Genomic DNA, 12,299 nt, shown 5'->3' with positions numbered 1-12,299 from the left:
CACTAGTTGAAATAACTGATTCAGTTTGTTCTGTAGCTGGACTGAGCTGTTTGCGTTTGATTCTAAATATTCAGTTCTTTTCACGGAATCATTCACTTATGAATCAGACTATGCGGGTTGTGCAGATTATGTTTGGTTCACAAAAATAACTGATTCAGTTTGTTCTGGAATTGCACTGTGTTTGAATTTAATGATTCAGTTCTTTTTAGTGAATCATTCACTTATGAATCAGACTACACTGGTGTGCTGTTTGTGACTGATTCACAAAAAATAGCTGATTCAGTTTGTTTGTAACTGGAATGAGCTGTTTGCGTTTGATTGTAATGATTCAGTTTATTTCAATGAACCATTTACTTATGAATCAGACTACACTGGTTGTGCAGGTTGTGTTCGGTTCGTACAAAAATGTCTGATTCAGATTGTTATGTTATTGTAATGAGCTGCTTTTGCTGTTTGTGTTTGACTCTATTTGTGTGGGGCGGTTGGGGAATTGAAATGAGCTGTTTGTGTTATGTCCTTTTAGATGTTAATACTCAACTAAGGAATCATTCACTTACAAATCAGGCTATACTGGTTGTGCAGATTATGTTTGGTTCACAAAAAAAAAGATTCAGTTTGTTCTGTAACTGGACTGTTTATATTTGACTAATGATTCAGTTCTTTTCAAGGAATCACAGACGTATGAATCAGAATAAACTGGTTGTTGTGTTTGTGACTGGTTCACAAAAATAAATGATAATTTGTTTTGTAATAGTAATGAGCGGTTTGTGTCTGACTCTAATGATTCAGTTCTTTTCAAGGAATCACACACTTATGAATCAAACTTTACTGGTTGTTCTGTTTGTGACAGGTTTACAAAAACAACTGAATCAATTTGTTCTGTAATTGTAATGAGCTGTTTGTGTTTGACTCTAGTGATTCAGTTCCTTTCAATGAACCATTTACTTATGAATCAGACTATACTGGTTGTGCAGCAGATTGTGTTTGGTTCAAAAAAATAAATGATTCAGTTTGTTCTGTAATTGGACTGTGCTGTTTGTGTTTGAATCCAATGATTCAGTTCTTTTCAGCGAAACATTCACTTATGAATCAGGCTATACTAGTTGTACTATTTGTGACTGATTCACAAAAATAACTGATTCAGTGTTTTCTGTTATTGGAATGAGTTGTTTGTGTTTGATTCTAATGATTAATTTTTTTCAGTGAATCATTCACTTATGAATCAGACTATATTGGTTGTGTTATTTGTGTCCGGTTCACAAAAATAAAAGACTACGTTTCTTCTGTAATTGGACTGTGCTGGTTGTGTTTGAATCTAATGATTCAGTTCTTCTTAAGGACTCATTTACTTATGAATCAGATACTGGTTGTACTGTTGATACTGATTCACTTGTGATGAAAAAGCTGAAAACATTATGAGCCAGTTATAGCACAGCTAAAGCTGCCGTCTAGAGCAGTTATTACAGCACAACTCTTATGAATCATCAATGCAGATGTGTTGTATGTTTGCAGAGACAGCAGTGGATCAATAGCAGATCACATGTGAATGTTGATTCATGTACAGCACACTGAATATAAGCCCGAGCCACTGGAGTCTGCTTTATTGAGATCTGAATGAAAGGATTTAGTAATAAAATGTCCATCTCCACTCCTAATGCACTGTAGACTTGCTGTAGCCCATGAGATTTACACCTCATTAATGTCAGAAAAATAGAAAGATGGTGTTAGCAAGAACTGTTTTATCACTGATTGTGTGCAATAAAATGCACGTATAAAACAGATGGATAAATAGAGTGGAGATGCAGAGGTTTTTGCTTTATTTTCCTATGAATGAAAAAGCATATACAGTGCTCAGCATAAATGAGTACAGCCCGAATATTTTTATCTATTTCTCAGTGAATTTAGGCAATGTGTTTTGATGCATTTAAACAAAACAGATTTATTAAACAGATAAATTTAATAAAATAATATTTTAATTACTATACACATTTAGAAATTTAAAGATAATACGTGTTAAATTCATGTTATATGTCACGAAAAAAAAAGGTGGCGCAGTAGGTAGTGCTGTCGCCTCACAGCAAGAAGGTCGCTGGTTCGAGCCTCGGCTGGGTCAGTTGGCGTTTCTGTGTGGAGTTTGCATGTTCTTCCTGCGTTCGCATGAGTTTCCCCCACAGTCCAAAAACATGCGGGAAAGGTGAATTGGGAAGGCTAAATTGTCCGAAATGTGAGTGAGTGTGTATGGATGTTTCCCACAGAACATGTGCTGGATAAATTAGCGGTTCATTCCGCTGGGGCGACCCCGGATTAGTAAAGGGACTAAGCCGAAAAGAAAATGAATGAATGAATATTGCAAAAATTTATTAAAACCTACAACATTTCAACTACATTTTTCAATATTTTTGCTTTTCTTGATTTTTCCTCTTTTTTAAATTTGTATTTAATATTTTTCCCTAACATATACATTTGGGTGTACTAGTCATTGTAAGTTATTTTGTTAGATTAAAAAAAAAAAAAAAAAAAAAAATATATATATATATATATATATATATATATATATATATATATATATATATATATATATATATATATATATATATATATATATATATATATTCATATATATATATTCATTCAAAAATTATAAAATAAATAAGTAAATTACTTAATAAAACAAAAAATTAATTCAGTATTTATTTATTTATTGTCTTTAGTTCTTTCAAAAATATATTATAATACATCATACTATATTTTTTAAAATAAAACAAATAAATAAGTAAATTACTTAATAAAGCAAAAATAAATTGTATTTTAATTTAATTTATGAGTGAATAAATAAATAAATAAATAAATAAATAAATAAATAAATAAATAAATAAATAATTAATTGTTTTTGGGCGTCACCGTGGGCATCACGATCACCTCACAGCAAGAAGGTCACTGGTTCAAGCCTTGGCTGGGTCAGTAGGCATTTCTGTGTGGAGTTTGCATGTTCTCCCTGTGTTGGCATGGGTTTCCTCCGGGTGCTCTGGTTTCTCCGACAGTCCAGAGACGATCACAAGGTGAATTGGGTACGCTAAATTGTCCATAGTGTATGTGTGTGAATGAGAGTGTATGGGTGTTTTCCAGTGATGGGCATCACTAGAAGGGCATCCGCTGCGTAAAATATATGCTGGTTAAGTTGGCGGTTCATTCTGCTGTGGCGACCCCAGATTAATAAAGGGACTAAGCCGAAAGAAAATGAATGAATTAATTTTAATGAAAACTAATTATATATAATATAAATAATAAAGAGTGGCTCAGTGGTTAGCACAGCAAGAAGGTTGCTAGTTTGAGTCCCGGCTGGGCCAGTTGACATTTCTGTGTTGAGTTTGTATGGAGTTTGTATGTTTTTTTATTGTATGGATGTGTGTCTGAATGGGAGTGTGTATGGGTGTTTCTCAGTACTGGATTACGGCTGGATAGGCATCCGCTGCATAAAAACACATGCTGGATAAGTTGGCGGTTCATTCCGCTATGGCGACCCCTGATAAATAAGGGACTGAGCCAAAGTAAAATGAATGAATAAATAATAAAATGCAATCAAATAAATAAATAAATAAATAAATAAATATTCTGAAGCGGCCTTGGAAATTCAAGATTGGTCTATGTATAAAATTGAGTATGATATCTTGTGCAAGCATGTCTTTCAGCGTCAGCAGCGATTCAGAGCAGACAGTTGTGTTTTTCTCTTTGACTGTATGTGGAGAATACAGAGAGACGATCTACACGTGTGTTTGCTGTGAATCTACAGCATTAGAGGCGTCTGTAACTCTGCCAATCTTTCAAAAGATGTGAATAATTAATCAGCTGCTTTTAACATGCACTGCAATTATGGCAGCGGTGTCATTAGCGGCTACTGTACTCTCTCTCTCTCTCTCTCTCTCTCTCTGTGTGATTTACTCAGGGGATAGAGTGTGGATCTTGTGTTTTGTGAATATATGGGCCTTCTCTCTGTCTCCAGACGATTGTGCCATGATGCTTTATCTTCAGCAGGTTACATCTGTTGAATCATGGAAATATGCAGACGCGGGCTAACAAGAACAGAGTGACATTGACAGCTGAAGCATATTAGCGAAAAAATAGATAGTGTGCATTTTTAGGTGGATTCTTTCAGGATTGATTTATTTAGTCGACTTTATTTTTGGAGTTACACAACACTGTTTATGTGGTGGAAAACTGGAAAAGATGACACATACACAGACACACATGCTCGAGTTTGTTTTTGTGTATTGTGGGGACATGTAGGTTTTCATTGTTTTTATACTGTAGAAACTGTAGCTGAGTCTCAATTGGCACATTATGTACTTATGCACTTACACACTCAATAGAGTAGCATATGTATGTAGTGTCGTCCCAAATGGAACACTAACTTTATTTTACTTAGCGGAAATTCAAACCGTTTCCCAGATGACGTTTGACGGCTGCCAAATTAATGAAATAAATGACCCAACTATCAAATAATAACCGCTATGAGTATTACCACATTCACCATCGGAAGGCGCTATAATCACTCTCGTAGGAGATTTCTGGTTTCACAATCCAAATAAATAACGTAATCCAACATCAGTGCTCGAAAGCTCCGCCCCTTCCGGTACTACGCAAAGCAGCGGCTGTTGAGTGCGTGAAGTGTCCAACATTCCACACTTAATTTTAACGGTTGAATAAGTGCATCATCCGGGTATTTAAAGTGCACTTATTCTTTTTAGTGCTTTTTAGAGTTTTCAGTGTGAATGCACTACTTACACTATTTATACTATAAAGTGGCGTAGAATAAGTATCCGATTTTGGGATGTACCTTGTATTTTCTATGTCCCAACCCCTTTCGCTAAACCCAACCATCACTGTAATATTGTACGTTTTGCTAGTAAAACTGTTAAATTTACAGTGTGCTTGTAAATTTAGCTAGTAATACTGTAAAATGTACAGTGTGCTTGTAAATTCTGCTTGTAATACTGTAAAATTCACAGTGTGCTTGTAAAATGTACAGTGCGCTTGTAAATTTTGCTAGTAATGCTGTTAAATTTACAGTGTGCTTGTAAAATGTACAGTGTGCTTGTAAATTTTGCTAGTAATACTGTAAAATTCACAGTGTGCTTGTAAAATGTACAGTGTGCTTGTAAATTTTGCTTGTAATACTGTAAAATTCACAGTGTGCTTGTAAAATGTAGTGCGCTTGTAAATTTTGCTTGTAATACTGTAAAATTCACAGTGTGCTTGTAAAATATACAGTGTGCTTGTAAATTTAGCTAGTAATACTGTAAAATTCACAGTGTGCTTGTAAAATGTACAGTGTGCTTGTAAATTTTGCTTGTAATACTGTAAAATTCACAGTGTGCTTGTAAAATGTACAGTGCGCTTGTAAATTTTGCTAGTAATGCTGTTAAATTTACAGTGTGCTTGTAAAATGTACAGTGTGCTTGTAAATTTAGCTAGTAATACTGTAAAATTCACAGTGTGCTTGTAAAATGTACAGTGTGCTTGGAAATTATGCTAGTAATTTTTTTAGTATTTTATAGTATTACTGGCAAAATTCACAATATGCTTTTACATTTTATCAGTAATACTGTACATTTTGCCAGTAATATTGTAAATGTTGCCAGTAGACCTGTAAAAACTCCCAGTAATACTGTAAAAAAAATTCACAAAAACCCCCTCTATCTGTCACATCACACCCATTCTACAACAGCTTCACTGTCTTCCCATCTCTTTCAGAATTAATTATTAAATACTTTTTCTCACTTTTAAAGCAATCCACAATCTCGCTCCTCCATACCTTGTTAATTTGTTTATATCACCACACCTTCTCGAACATTCAAGTCTTCTTCTTCCATTTACCTCACTGTTCCCTCTGTCCGCCTTGTCACCATGGGGAGCAGATCCTTCAAATCCAAACTCAAAACACATCTGTTTAGAACAGCTTATCTCTTTAACTCGACTACATTTTTAAAATGTTGTATTATATTCTATTCACTTATATTGTATTTATTTGAACTGATTGTTCTAGCTGTCTTGTACGGTGACCTTGAGTGTCAAGAAAGGTGCCTTTAAATAAAATGCATTATTATTATTATTATTATTATTATTATTATTATTATTATTAAATCTTATAGTGTGCTTGCGAATAATACTGTACATTTTGACAGTAATATTGAAAATTTTGCCAGTAATACTGTAAAATTTACAGTAATATTGTAAAATTTGCCAGTAATGATGTAAAATTTACAGTAATATTGTAAAATTTGCCAGTAATGATGTAAAATTTACAGTAATATTGTAAAATTTGCCAGTAATTATGTAAAATTTACAGTAATATTGTAAAATTTGCCAGTAATGATGTAAAATTTACAGTGTGCTTGTAAATTGTAACCCTAATTTGGCAGTAATATTATAAATTTTGCCAGTAATACTGTGAAATGTGCTAGTAATACTGTAAACTTCACTGCAATTTTTTACTGTTTAGTTATATACAATAGATTTGTAACCTCTATTTGTGACACACAGACACGCACACTCACACACAAACACAGCAAGATTGGTTCCTGCCTTAAATTAAGTTGAATCAAACACATTTTGCAAGTCATTTCAACTTATATCAATAAAACTGATTAAAAAAATAAATGAAAATTTGTAAAACTTAAAAAAATTGTTATGAAACCTGATTAACTTAAGAGTCAAAGTATAGTGTATATATGTGTGTATATTTGTGTGTGTGTGTGTTTGTGTGTGTGTGTATGTATATGTATATGCCCCCCTTTGAATTTTTTTTTCTTTTTTAAATATTTGCCAAATGATGTTGAACAGAGCAATGTAATTTTCACAGTATGTCTGATTAATAGTTTTTCTTCTGGAGAAAATCTTATTTGTTTTATTTCGGCAAGATATATTTCGATAGTCCACAGAACAACCATCGTTATTCAATAACTTGCCTAATTACCCTAACCTGCCTAGTTAACCTAGTTAAGCCTTTAAATGTCACTTTAAGCTGTATAGAAGCGTCTTGAAAAATATCTAGTCAAATATTATTTACTGTCATCATGGCAAAGATAAAATAAATCAGTAATTAGAGATGAGTTATTAAAACTATTATGTTTTGAAATGTGCTGAAAAAATTTTTTTTCATTAAACAGAAATTGTATAATATATATAAATATACATATATATATATATATATATATATATATATATATATATAAATATATAAACTACTTTTTATTACAACAAATACCAAAAGTAATCGTATGATTTATATGTTTATGTGTGTGCCTGTCTTTGTAGAATAAATATAATAATAATTTTAATATTAATAGCTTCAATTCCTGTTTCATTGGATGTACTGTACTGGAAAAAAATGACATGCTTGCTAAATATTATGATAATTTCTGGCTTATACAGTTAAAACCAAAATGTTTAGCCCTCTTGTGCATTTTTTTCAGCTTTAAATATTTCCCAAATGATGTTTAACAGAGCAAAGAAATTTCACAGTATTTGCCTAATTAACTTACTGTAGTTAAGCTTTTAAATGTCACTTTAAGCTGAATACTAGTGTCTTGAAAAAGAACTAGTGAAATCTTATATACTGTAATCATGGCAAAGATAAAACAAATCAGTTATTAGAAATGAGTTATTAAAACTATTATATTTAGAAATTTAGAAAAAAAATCTTCTGCACGTTAAACAGAAATTGGGCAAAAATATACAGAGCAGCTAATAATTCTGACTTCAGCTGTACATCACGCTGGCTCCTCGATCTCTTCTGTCTTGTTCATCTGACTCCAAAATAAAACGGCAAGCCAAAGTGCAATAAATCCTGAGTTTTTTGCAACGAAACCGCCAAAAGTGGCTTATTTTACTAAGAGCTTAATCTGTTCTCTCACATACAAACAGAGAAGCTAATAATGCCACTCTCAAAAACGTTATTAGATAGAGAAACACCACCATATAAAGAAGACACTGCAAATAAGCCCAGAATCAGGTTAAGCAGACCGCCACATTGTTTTCTTGTATCGTGTCCTGCAATAAATACGCAATAAAGACGGCGATTAGATTCATTAAAATCATGAGGCCTTGCTGGACGGTTTTAAGCTGGTTAGGAGAACTCGGGCTAGTTGGAAGGATCTTATACGCATCTGGAAGAGCGCAAGATTTCTTGTAAACTGCTGTTTTTTTTTCTTGTGGGGCTTGTAAATAAATGGTATTTTTTCCTCTTGGGAAGGCTGTAAATGTGTTATTTTTAACATGAAAAGGACGCTGCTGCTGAGAAATGCTTGTTATTTGTGTAAAGGTTGTTTTGAATTATTTTTTTCACAATGTGTAATCAATTCAATTCTATTCTAGTTTATTTGTATAGTGCTTTTCACAATAATTATTGTGAAAAGCAGCTGAACAAAAGGTGCACATTATTGTATTGCAATTAGAAGCTAAGATTATTAGTGTTCTTTATGTAAATGTATTAAAATTATATGTTTATGTGTAGGCTACTTTTTGTAGTTTTATATTTGTATAATTTTTATTAATATATATTTTTATAGTATAATCATGCATTTTGAAAACTTTGGTGTTTTTTTTGTTTTTTATTTTAGTTGTATTTGTTTGTTTTTTGTTTTGTCTATTTTACTTTATTTACTTTGTATGTTTAATTAAATTTGATCGTTTTATTTGAATGTTTATTTATTTAGTTTTAATTGTTTTTTATTTTTTAGACGTAAGCACAATAATAGTTTTGTATATCTGTTTGTTTATTCGAATGTTTTTTCTTTTGATTTGTATTCATTGTATTTTATGTTATTTATGTTATTTTAAATTATTTTATTTAATAATAATAATAATTATTATTATTATATATTTTTTTATTTCTTTATTTTATTTTATTTTATTTAGAATTTTTGTTATATTTATTTAGTTTTTTGTTTTATTTATTTTATTTTATTTTATTTTATTTTATTTTATTTTATTTTATTTTATTTTATTTTATTTTATTTTATTTTATTTTATTTTATTTTATTTTATTTTATTTTATTTTATTTATTTTTAAGACCAAAACATTTTTGTTTTTCTTTGGTCAGTCTGAAAAGTCACGAATATGAATGCATTTTTTTCGTTTTAATTTAATTTATTTTATTTTATGTTATTTATTTTATTTAAATTTATTTACATTAATTATTATTATTTTTGTTATTGTTGTTGTTATTATTATTAATATTATTATTAATTCATTCATTTTCCTTCGGCTTAGTCTCTTTATTTGTCAGGGGTCACCACAGCGGAATGAACTGCCTATAATTATTATTGTTGTTATTTTTATTATTATTATTATTATTATTATTATGACAAAAAATTTTGTTTGTCTTTAGTCAGTCTGAAAAATCTCCAACAATGGACTGACCATTTTACACAGATGTGCAAAATATTTATCCACACACAGAATATTACGCAATCTTATACAACCTTTCTATCAATATTACATATTTTTTACTAACAGCTGAAGCAATGTCAGTCTAAAATTCCTCTCTTATTTTTTACCCATCGTCTGGCAGATATTGAGATGTTTGCAGCAAGTTTTCTAGAGATGCATGTCAAACCTGCCAAGAAGCTCCATTTGTTTGCTGAGTTTCTTGTTTGTGTTTTGGCAGTGTGAAATCATCTCCATCGCTCTCTATTTTGTATTTATTAATTTGTATTTTATTAAGGAGAAGTGTACTTAGTCATTTTTAATTGGAAGTATTTAAACTTTTTTATAAAAATGATCCAATTGTATTTTTGGCAAAAAAAAAAATCTATTAATTATATTTTTATTTATTTATGTATTTATTGAATTCTTTAATTTCTAAATGTAATTTATTTTATTTTTTTGTGGCTGTTGTTTTATTGGATTCATTAAAATGTTAAATTATAAAATTATTTTAAAAATTGTAATTTAAATTATTATTGCCCATGCAATAGCCCATAATTCAGCATTAAAAACACATGTTATATATATATATATTTATATTTAAAATCTCCCTTTTTGCCCATCTGGCAGCTATAAAGATGTTTCTAGAGATATGCTTCATGTTTTCTAGTGTTGCACGTCAAACCTGCCAAGAAGCTCTATTTAATCAATTATTCATTTATTTATTTATTCTTTCATTCATTCATTAAATATACTCTATTTCCTTTAATTATACTTGATTTGATTTCTAAATTATTTTTATTTAATTATTTTTTATTATTTAATTATTTTATTTAATATTTCTTAGTTTTTTTATTGAATTCATCACGTTTTAATTATTATTATCACATATTTCATATCTATTTATATTTTATCTTTGCCATGATGCCAAGATTTTCTTCAAGACACTTCTATACAGCTTAAAGTGACATTTAAAGGCTTAACTAGGTTAATTAGGTTAACTAGGCAGGTTAGGATAATTAGGCAAGTTATTGTATAATGATGGTTTGTTCTGTAGACTATCTGAAAAAAATATATAGCTTAAAGGGGCTAATAATTTTGACCTTAATATGGTGCTTAAAAAATTTAAACTGCTTTCATTCTAGCCAAAACAAATAAGACTTTCTCCAGAAGAAAAAATATTATCAGACATACTGTGAAAATTTCCTTGCTCTGTTCAACATCATTTGGCAAGTATTTAAAAAAGGAAAAACAAAATAAAAATGGGGGCTAATATTATTTATATATATATATATATATATATATATATATATATATATATATATATATATATATATATAAATATATATATATATATATATATATATATATAAATATATATATATATATAGTATTTAATTATTTTATAATTTATATATAGATTATTTAATTATATATTTTTTATTTTATATTTTAAAATCCCTTTTTTACTCGTTTTATTTAATTATTTAATAGTTTATTTAATTATTTTTATCTAATAATTATTTTTGTTGTTTTATTTAATTATTACTGTTTTTTGAGTACTAAATAAACACAATAAATATTTGTTTTTATTTTTATATCCCCTAAAATCCCGTTTTTCACCCACCGTCTGGCAGATATTGAGATGTTTTTCTAGCATTGCACGTCAAACCTGCCACGCAGCTCCGTTTATTTTCTCTGTTCAGTGTTTTGACAGGGTGTAATCATCTCCATATCTCTGTTTGTGTACTCTTTCAGACAGCGCCTCGTGTCCTCTAAGAGGAAGTGATGTCACGACACCACCACCGCTTCGAGAGGGACTATCGAGGGCCGTGGGAGCGTCGCGAGCGCCCCAGCAGCCTCCACAATGGCGGATGTTCCCCAGCAGCACCTCCACCTGTGGCTAACGGTAATAACCGTCCGGGACTCCTTCCTCTGCCAGTGATCCCATCTCTCCTGCCTACACCAGTGACCATCGCAGTGACCACGGCCAGCAACGAACTCAATGTTAAACGCTCTGCTTCATCCGCCGCCGCACCAGTTGTTAAGGTAAATCTGCGTCCAAATCAAGGGCGGATTTAACCAATAAGTGAAGTAGGCCAAGCAGCTGCTTAGGGCCCTGGGAAATTTGGTGGCCCTAATAAATCAATAATTGTTAAATACTTGTAATTACTTTATATTCCTTTTTTTCACATTCTTCAGAGATATAAAACACAAATGTTTTGGCTCAAGGCCTTCCTCAGTGTGTGACACTGACAGTGACACCCTGAGGAAAGCATTGAGCTGAAACGTTTATGAAAATAATTATACTGTTTACAAGACTAATGCACCAAAATTGCGTACTTCACTGCTAAACTTGGCCCCCAATAAATACCTAGAAGTATAAATTAAACCTATAATATGGGTTTTCTGCATATTTTGTATGGTGAGGGTCCAACAAATAACATTTTAATGTAATTATAACATCTTCACAAATTTGTGGACACAAAATCATGGAGCAGTCATGCAGTCAAATCAGGTAAAGATTTAGTTTTAAAAACTATTTATTTATTTATTTATTTATTTATTTATTTATTTATTTATTTATTTATTATTTATTTATTTATTTATTTATTTATTTATTTATTTATTTGTTTGTTTATTAAAATGTAATCATTTAAATGATATTGCATTAAGATAAAACATATAAAGGGAGATTAAGTGAAACATAAATAAATCTAAATGAATAAATTAAACATAAAAGTAGATTGAATAACATAAGAAAAAATAAATAAAATAAAATAAAATAAAATAAAATAAAATAAAATAAAATAAAATAAAATAAAATAAAATAAAATAAAATAAAATAAAATAAAATAGAAAAGAAAAGAAT

At 30.2% G+C, this 12,299-nt stretch overlaps 1 long non-coding RNA gene across 1 annotated transcript in view; it reads left to right on the top strand.

Annotated features, from left to right (window-relative positions):
* Nucleotides 1-11,940, top strand: part of LOC130213848 (uncharacterized) — a 192,788-nt gene extending 180,848 nt beyond the window's left edge. Inside the window, exon 3 of the long non-coding RNA XR_008835504.1 lies at nucleotides 11,186-11,940. This is a non-coding gene — a long non-coding RNA (uncharacterized LOC130213848). The remainder of the gene's footprint in view (nucleotides 1-11,185) is intronic.
* Nucleotides 11,941-12,299: the final 359 nt, after the last annotated feature.

The sequence above is a fragment of the Danio aesculapii genome, chromosome 20 (genome assembly GCF_903798145.1).
Source record: "Danio aesculapii chromosome 20, fDanAes4.1, whole genome shotgun sequence".
Taxonomy (NCBI): Eukaryota; Metazoa; Chordata; class Actinopteri; order Cypriniformes; family Danionidae; genus Danio; species Danio aesculapii.
Note: the sequence above shows the minus strand (reverse complement) of the source record. Positions and strands in the feature narration are given on the sequence as shown.